Here is a 9981-nt window from a genome sequence, read left to right as displayed (position 1 = left end):
ATGCTGCTGAGGGGAGGGAGAGAGACCCGGAAACAGCAGTCAGACCTGTGGAATCTCACAGAGGAACTGAAGCTCATAAACATGCCCCCTCCACCTCCACTCCTCTCCCATCACTGGCTCTTGGTAAAGAATCGGAACACGCAGTGAGGGTCTGCGTCTCACTCTGCCCTCCTGTGTAGCTCAGTTGGTAGAGCATGGTGCTTTCAGTGCCAGGGTTGTGGGTTCGATTCCCATAGGGGACCAGTACACAGAAAAGTATGAAAATGTATGCACTCACTACTGTACGTTGCTCTGGAGAAGAGCATATGCTGAATGACTAAAATTATATTTGACTCTGCTGCAGACTCAAGTACCTTTCTGGAAGGTGTTCTCTTCTCATCTACACCCTCTGTGATGTCAGGTCACCACTCTGGCGGCAGTCAACATCAACTACCTGTGAAGAGGCTAATTGAAAAGATACCTCCCTTTTATTGTCCTGCAGGACTCATGCTGAGCTGAGCTGAACTGGATTTAAGAAAAAGCCCTTGTGAAGTGATTGATATTGTGCGGATGATGACTCAACTCATGAATTAGCTCTCTCCCCGTGAATCTGGTCTCCTCTCTTCTCTGTGTCTTTTAAAGAGAGGAATTCCTGGGTATTTGGCGAACAAGCATCTAGCGTTAAATCACAAAGATGGATGACTGCCTGGCCAGTCTGATTTTTCCTTGTCTGTGTTTTCACTTCAGGCATGTGTCAACAAAAGCAGCAATGCAAAAGACTTCCCTTTAATTCGGGAGGCTGGCAAGCAGTGTGTTGCCATAGCGATAGTAGATCATGGAGTATCTGAGGCTATTGTCACATAGCAGTATAATCTATACCACAGGAGGTTGGTGGCACCTTAATTGGGAGAACGGGCTTGTGGTAATGGTGGGAGCGGAATAGGTGGAATGGTATCAAATACATCAAACACATGGTTTCCATGGTTTCCATGTGTTTGATGTCATTCCATTTGCTCTGTTCCGGTCATTATTATGAGCCGTTCTCCCCTCAGCAGCCTCCTGTGATCTATACATTCTGTATCAGCTGACTGGGAACTACGGCGTTAAACTATACACAGTATCTTTGTGTTTCATCGACACACTTCATTTCAGTTAGTTAAAACCACTTCTGGTCTCTACACCTGGTTTGTGCTTTAATAACTTTCCTTTTCAGCTACAGCCATCTCTCCATGCTGACCTCAGAGCCATATAAACACCCAACTGGTGGACCTGTGATATGGTCTGAACTATACAGTATGTGTGTGATCTAACAACATAACCACTCCTACAGCAGAGCATGGGCTATAGTGAGGATATCTTAGCTAGTGAATGTGGTGGAGCTGGAACAGCTTGAGTGGACAGGAGAGTTCTCCATTCTGATAAAACTGAAATAGAAGTGTTTCTCTTTCCAGAGTCTAAGGTAATCAAGTTTCATAGGACTCTAGTATTCAAAGGACTTTGTGAGAATGCTCCCCTGGTATGGGATTTCTGTCAGTCAAACATGGGGCAGACACACGACAGCTTTTTCAGCCACCTCGATAGAGTAGAGAAATCACCTCTGAAGTGAGACAGCTGGAATAGTGATTACATTTTCAGAATGTTGTGTGTGTGATTTTACGGAGAACATTGATGATTGATTCCTCATAATTAAGTTGTCACCAAAATATCACTCCAAAATACACCATAGCCCTACACCACAGTGTTGATGTCAAAACATGTATTTTCCTGTTCTGGAAAATGAAACACTTGTTCTTTAAGAGGCCTGGTTGTGTAAGTGAGTGAGGGAGTGAGTTAGAGGTGGTGGTACTGCATTATGCTACAGGGCTGGATAAAGCAGTGAGCACCACAGACACATATGGTGTTTGTTTAGAGTGGGGAGGGAGGTTCCCTCAGCTTTGTTCTCCTTAAATACAGCTGAATGTCAGGTGATGTGTCGAGTCTCTAGAATGTTTTACTGTGAGAAGAGGAATGAAAAGGCAGTGATCATGTGTGATTAGGGGAGTGTGAACTGACAATCCATACCTTTGATTCTCAGAATTCTATGTTTCTATGACATCATCACAAACACACACATTGATAAGGCCTTTAGGGGTGCTAGTCATCACAAACATACACTGTTGACAACTTTTTAGGGTCCTATACAGATTTTTTAAATATTTTTTTACCCCATTTTTTCTACCCAATTTCGTGGTATCCAATTGCTAGTTACAGTCTTGTCTCATCGCTGCAACTCCCGTATGGTCTCTGGAGAGGCCCAACCAAGCCACACTGCTTCTTGACACAATGCCCATCCAACCTGGAAGCCTATGCAGTTGCACAGTAACCAGGTTTACTGCACTTACAGATTTGAATGCATTTCTTCAACAAAACCTGCAGACGCTTCAGGACTGGCATTGAGAACTGTTGCTTTAGATCATGTACACTGAAAGCACAAAGTCTGTTGTTGGCCACCATCCAAAAGACAGACAACAGGTGGAATTACTCTTTATGGCATTTTTGCTAGTTATTTATCCCCTGTGTGTCTAATGCCTTAAACTCATGATCAAGAGCATAATGTATTTAATAGCCATGAGCCATATGTAAGGTCTGTGCCACACTTCACTGGTGGTTCCAATAACCACGTTTATGGTGCCTGGAACTGAGACTTGTTTTATAGCCATTATACTGCTGATCTGGTCTTAGAGTATCTCTATAATAGTTGTGATGTAGACGCCAAGCGCTCATAGATTTATTTATTTATTTTTTATTTATTTAACCAGGTAGGCCAGTTGAGAACAAGTTCTCATTTACAACTGTGACCTGGCCAAGATAAAGCAAAGCAGTGCGACACAAACAACAACACAGAGTTACACATGGAGTAAAACAAACATACAGTCAATAATAAAGTAGAAAAAGTATATATACAGTGTGTGCAAATGAGGTGAAACAAGAGAGGTAAGGCAATAAATAGGTCATGGTGGCGAAATAATTACAATTTAGCAATTAAACACTGGAGTGATGGATGTGCAGAAGATGAATGTGCAAGTAGAGATACTGGGGTGCAAAGGTATGCAACCATATAGATATGCAAGCATATTACATAGACATTACTCCGGGTGTCAAGTTCTGACCATAGTTCTTTTGTGTTTTCTTTGTTTTAGTGTTGGTCAGGACGTGAGCTGAGTGTGCATTCTATGTTGTGTGTCTAGTTTTCCCGTTTCTATGTTTGGCCTGATATGGTTCTCAATCAGAGGCAGGTGTTAGTCATTGTCTCTTATTGGGAACCAAATTTAGGTAGCCTGTTTTGTGTTGGCTTTTTGTGGGTGGTTGTCTTCTGTCTTCGTGTGTCTGCACCAGACAGAACTGTTTCGGTTTTTCCACATTTGTTATTTTGTAGTGTATTAAACATGATGAACACTAACCACGCTGCGCTTTGGTCCTCTCCTTCGTCCACAGAAGAAAGCCGTTACATCGGGGTAACTGCAAAATTATATTACACTAGTTTTTAGGTACTGTAACACTGCAATTACTGCTGCTAATTCTGTTTTCAGACCATGTAAAGACTTTCAGATGCCTTGTAAACGTCAGATGTCAGATGCGTTGGTCTTCTTTGACAGTGGGAATCAAGTTGTTCATATACTACTCTACTTTACCACTGTATCTTTTCTTCAGTTTTTCCTCTTGGAGATGTGGTCAGCACCAGCCTGTGCTTCCCCCGCTGGGTTGAACAGGAGGTTACTCCGTCCGCAGAGGTTCGTTTCTACACCCGTTTAGCGTGGGAGTCGAGAGGTCGGGACTTTTCTTGGAGCAAAAATGTTTTGGTTGTGACGGACCACTGGAGCAGCAGTTCTTGGAACAGTCAGGAGAGGATTAGCAGTGCTCTGTCTGTAGAAATAATCTAAACATCAAATATAATTTTCATAATTGCTCACAGCTGCGATGGTTGAAATAGTTGAGGGGTTACTGCATCGTGACATGATGACGGCAGACAGACGTCTCTCTCTGATGTGTTCAGAGAATCATTGTAATTATACCACAGGTTGGATTATGTCTGGTTTCTGTATTTTACTGCTCTGCTCTTTGGTTTTCTGTCTGAACGGGTTTAGGTCTTGTGTTCAGACGAGACACACATGAGGGGTCCAGAGTGTCTCAATGATCAATTTCGAACAAGGCTGTTGTTTGTATGATATCCGGCTCGGAAGGAACATTCTAGCTGAGAGGAGATAAGGGTTTTCCACACTCATTTTTCGAACAAACAGCAGTTAGACTGAAAGGTGTTGCTCTCAATTATACTCTCTATCACTGCCATTGAAGTTGAACAAACATTTTTAAAAATATGGATTTAAGAATTTGTTACGATCCTTGCACTTAGTGTGCAGTAATCAAGTTAACTTTTTTTTCTCCAAATGCTCCACTTAGGTGACTTCCTGTGTCTGCTAAGTAATTTACTATTGCTACTCACTCTGGGTGAATTAAACCTTTGTTTGAGTGGGTTTGTTTCCTGAAATGCGCCATTCCCATGATTGTCCATCACATTGAGCTTAAGCCCTCTTCAACACACATGACTGTGGAAACAGATTCATTCTCCTCGAAGAAATAGAAAACATTCTGACAAGTGATGGTGTTTAATTTCCTGGCGTCCTCCGGGGGCCTCAACCCCAGGCAAGTTATGCTCTCACAAGGAATTGCTTCAACTCACAATTATATATATATATATATTCTTATCAGTGTGTAAGACAGTCATGTTAAAATACATTTTTAAACTGCAGTATGTGTTGGAGTCTCAGAGCAGAGTAGCGATTGAGTCTCTAAAGTTTTACAGCTTGAGCTTTGTCGATCTTAAGTTCCTTTGAGGCATATTCACAGGATATACTCAACCTTTAAGATATACTGTATAAGTAGAGTTCCTGGAATGTACTGTATGTATTCCTCTCTTGGACTACAGACCATGGACTACAGACCTAGGTCTACAAACCTTGGACTACAGACCCTACCATGTCTCAGAGGTTTAATATACGCTCTTAGGGAAAAAAGTGTAATTTGGCTGTCCCCATAGAGAACCCTTTGAAGAACCCTTTTTGGTTCCAGGTAGAACACTTTTGGGTTCCATCTAGAACCCTCTGTGTAAAGAGTTCTACCTGGAACCAAAAAGGGTTATTCTATGGGGTCAGCCAATGAACCCTTTTGGAACAAGAGTAGTCTTAATGATTTCAGTACTGTTTGGAATCACTGTTTCTACCTCCCCAAGGCTCTTGCTAATTACTCTTGTTTCTGTGTGGCTCATTTAAGATCTGGTTTGGCAGCGGACCGGTCCATTGTTGTGACTCGAGGGTTGGAGAAAACTTGTTTGCAGGTGGTTTGGACTGATTCAAACACTCTCTCCCCCCGCTGCTCCAGGTCTTTCTCTGTGAGGTTCTGCGCCATTTTCCAGTCTGTTCAGGAGATTTACGAGCGGGTTCCATTTCTACCTCTCCGTTTCTAGACATTTGAAAAGGGCCTATATTATCTTATTTTTATGCCAGGGGTCCCAATGCCTCTTGGGTTACACTTGTACTCTTTACCAGGAAACTGGCTTCCTGTTACCTGGCAACTGGCTTCCTGTTACCTGGCAACTGGCCTAGCTACCTCTCCACCAATGAGTGTCTGAAAGAAGGAGACCTATTTTTACGAGGGCGGTGGAGGGATCTGGAAGGATGTGTTTGTTTTTAGGAATAGTCCCCCGGGCAAGCAGTCCACCGCACGCTTCCAGGATCCCAGTGTGTCGACAGATCGTTTATCAGGACGTTTGCTGAAGAGGGTGGTATTTCACTCCTCAATTGAAACAGGAGCATCATCCTCCCTTCGTCTGCTGGGTTTTAAAGCACGGTCTGGTCGTCAAACTTCTCCCGATGACTTTGAGTAGGCCTCACGGGAGGCTGCAGGGAATTTTATCGAGGCCGACCGTGGGGAGGAGAGGACGAGAAAAGAAGAGGAGAAGTAAAGAGAGCAAAGCAGAGGACAGGAGAAGAGACTGAGAGGAGAAGAGAAGAGAGGAGACAGAGGAGCGAGAAGACTGAGAGGAGACAGAGGAGACTGAGAAGAGAGGGGAGAGGAAAGGAGGGAGGGAGAGGAGAAAGGACAGCGGAGAGGAGAGACTGAGAGAAGACTGCAAGGAGAGGAGAGAAAAGAGGTGACGGAGAGGAGACAGAGGAGGGAGGCTGAGAGAACAGTAAGTCCATGCCAGTCTCTCTCTCTGAGCTCACAACATTAGATCATTGCCCATCTCAATCACGATCAAGACACAGAGCCATTTTAGGATGTTCCAGTGGTGATTCTGTGGTACCGTCTTTCATCTTGTTGATCCTCAGCTGCTCTGCTACTGGAGTTTGATACACTCAAAGACACATTGATGTGGTGAGGCCCATCAATGTTATGCTACAGTTATCCCAAAGACACATTGATGTGGTGAGGCCCATCAATGTTATGCTACAGTTATCCCAAAGACACATTGATGTGGTGAGGCCCATCAATGTTATGCTACAGTTATCCCAAAGACACATGGATGTGGTGAGGCCCATCAATGTTATGCTACAGTTATACCAAAGATGGGTTGCTGTGGTAAGCCAGACATCCTTGTGGTAGAGGCAGTTAGCCCTTACTGACGGTGAAATGGGTGAACTCACCATACAGGGGAAGAGAATACACCAAATGTCCCTTTTCTCACAAATGAAGATACTGTTGAGTTGTCCAATTGGTTTGTTTAGTCTGAGGCAGAATTATCAACCCTATCAATGAAATGACATATAGGAATATTTCTGTCATTTCTTTCTGTCATTTCTATTTTGGGCTATCTCTGGTACTTCTGCGCAATTATTTGCCATGCAGTGTATTGTAATGTATTTAAGTCTTATTGGCGACAGAGTGGAAATGGGTTGTGACAAGAGCCCAAAATAATCTGCCCACTCCATCAAGCAATGGGGACAACAACACAGGGCATCCACGGGACCTCATGGAACCATGGACCACACCTGCAGAAACTGGACAACAGGGGGAAGCAGAGGAGATAACTATCATAGACTTCTCCCAGCTGACGCTTGACATGCCACCTATGCCACCTCCAGTGGTAGAAACAACCAGCTGGTATCATCAAGTAGAATCAGCCAACAGTAACACAGGAGCAGCAATGTGGGAGTTAGTAGTGCATGACCTAGATTTAGAATAGGAAGCTTCCGTTTAGACACAGGTCTAAGATTACGTAATAAGCGACCTATAGTGCCGGTGTAAGCAGTCTACAGTGCCGGTGTAAGCAGTCTACAGTGCCAGTGTAAGCAGTCTACAGTGCCGGTGTAAGCAATCTACAGTGCCGGTGTAAGCAATCTACAGTGCCGGTGTAAGCAGTCTACAGTGCCGGTGTAAGCAGTCTACAGTGCCGGTGTAAGCAGTCTACAGTGCCGGTGTAAGCAGTCTACAGTGCCGGTGTAAGCAATCTACAGTGCCGGTGTAAGCAATCTACAGTGCCGGTGTAAGCAGTCTACAGTGCCGGTGTAAGCAATCTACAGTGCCGGTGTAAGCAGTCTACAGTGCCGGTGTAAGCAGTCTACAGTGCCGGTGTAAGCAATCTACAGTGCCGGTGTAAGCAATCTACAGTGCCGGTGTAAGCAGTCTACAGTGCCGGTGTAAGCAATCTACAGTGCCGGTGTAAGCAGTCTACAGTGCCGGTGTAAGCAATCTACAGTGCCGGTGTAAGCAGTCTACAGTGCCGGTGTAAGCAGTCTACAGTGCCGGTGTAAGCAATCTACAGTGCCGGTGTAAGCAATCTACAGTGCCGGTGTAAGCAGTCTACAGTGCCGGTGTAAGCAATCTACAGTGCCGGTGTAAGCAGTCTACAGTGCCGGTGTAAGCAATCTACAGTGCCGGTGTAAGCAGTCTACAGTGCCGGTGTAAGCAATCTACAGTGCCGGTGTAAGCAGCCGGTGTAAGCAATCTACAGTGCCGGTGTAAGCAGCCGGTGTAAGCAATCTACAGTGCCGGTGTAAGCAGCCAATGTAAGCAATCTACATTGCCGGTGTAAGCAGTCTACAGTGCCGGTGTAAGCAGTCTACAGTGCCAGTGTAAGCAGTCTACAGTGCCGGTGTAAGCAATCTACAGTGCCGGTGTAAGCAGCCAATGTAAGCAATCTACAGTGCCGGTGTAAGCAGTCTACAGTGCCAGTGTAAGCAGTCTACAGTGCCGGTGTAAGCAATCTACAGTGCCGGTGTAAGCAATCTACAGTGCCGGTGTAAGCAGTCTACAGTGCCGGTGTAAGCAGTCTACAGTGCCGGTGTAAGCAGTCTACAGTGCCGGTGTAAGCAATCTACAGTGCCGGTGTAAGCAATCTACAGTGCCGGTGTAAGCAGCCGGTGTAAGCAGTCTACAGTGCCGGTGTAAGCAATCTACAGTGCCGGTGTAAGCAGCCGGTGTAAGCAGTCTACAGTGCCGGTGTAAGCAGTCTACAGTGCCGGTGTAAGCAATCTACAGTGCCGGTGTAAGCAGTCTACAGTGCCGGTGTAAGCAATCTACAGTGCCGGTGTAAGCAGCCGGTGTAAGCAATCTACAGTGCCGGTGTAAGCAGCCGGTGTAAGCAGTCTACAGGTGCAGTGTCAGTGTGCCAGTGTGGTTTAGACACAGCTCCAGAAATTTGTGAACTTCCCCTGTAAAAAGGTATATAAAGAGAACAGAGATCATAAGACAGTATGATCCTCACTGACATATGAGACAGACTTCATATGGAGAATCATCATAGATAAATTTATTATTGCACTATACACTTTTTGTTAGACTAAAACAATATTTGAGAACTGGATAATTTTGCCTAAGTACTTATTGGATCACTATCTGAAGCGACCTGGTTGAACTTTGTGAACCCAAAACTGAGTCTCTGAAACACAGAGGTCTAAACACCTCTTGATCACAGAAAGCGGCATTCACACAGTGAGACATCAGGACCAGAAGTGATTAGCAATACAAGGAAACAGCCAAATACCAGTTACAATATATTGAGTCTATACACAGAGTTGGAAGTGTATTAAGATATTGGAATTGGGAATCTAGCGTTAGTGCTGTAAGAATACCGATTACAGGAAAGTGACCAAGGGGCTGAGCATTTAAGGTAATTTAACTATTTTTGCTATTTAGTCAGTATTGTTTGAAGTGTTAACGCATTTAAAGTTTTGCAATATTATCTGGCATAGCTTAAAGCTTTGAGGCTTGATTAAGCATTATTGTTGTGTTAAGAAACTGTATAATCATTGAATTGTAATAATGTGAATAAGACGAAAAACAGAGTGACTTAATAAAAGCTTGAAACTTTGACAACTAGGCCAGATTAACGATCTGGAGAGCAAACGCCTTTGACACTCTCACTGAACAGAAAGTGACCCTGGTTATAGGTTAAAGTGATTGCACTAAAGAATGTTTCATTGTGTGGACAATAATATATTTTTAGGAGAGTCAAAACATATACCAATACTAGTTTCCAAGTGACTACTAGCTGACGAGCATAATAACTAATAGAAGAAGTTATTGGGTATTGATATATACATAGGTAAAGAAACTTTAAAGTAAGGAAATATAGGAGGAATGCATAACACTTAGAATATTTAAATAGCAGTATATCTATCTAAGACCTCATACTAGACCGGAAAATAAGGGAGTGACAACGTGAACGAAGGAACAAACCCAACTCACGCTTACTTAACTCCCTTTATTGAGGTATCAGGGAAAGCTGTGTGCTTAGTGTGCAAAGATAGCATTGTTGTCTTGAAAGACTAAAACTTGTCCCTACACTCTCAGATGAAGCATGCAGAGAAATATAGGAATATGTCTTCTGGGCAGAGGGCAAGTGCATCGAAAGAGTTGCTTTCTTAGTTGCAAAAGCAGCAAGGACTTTTCACAAAACTGCATTCTGCAAACAACGAGATTGCAAGAGCTAGCTATTTACTGTCCCACAAAATTGCTAAATTGCTA

Source organism: Oncorhynchus mykiss, chromosome 7, assembly GCF_057628025.1.
Source record: "Oncorhynchus mykiss isolate SJ-2025 chromosome 7, ASM5762802v1, whole genome shotgun sequence".
Lineage (NCBI taxonomy): Eukaryota > Metazoa > Chordata > Actinopteri > Salmoniformes > Salmonidae > Oncorhynchus > Oncorhynchus mykiss.
The sequence above is the reverse complement of the archived record's forward strand: the minus strand, read 5'-3'. Positions refer to the sequence as shown.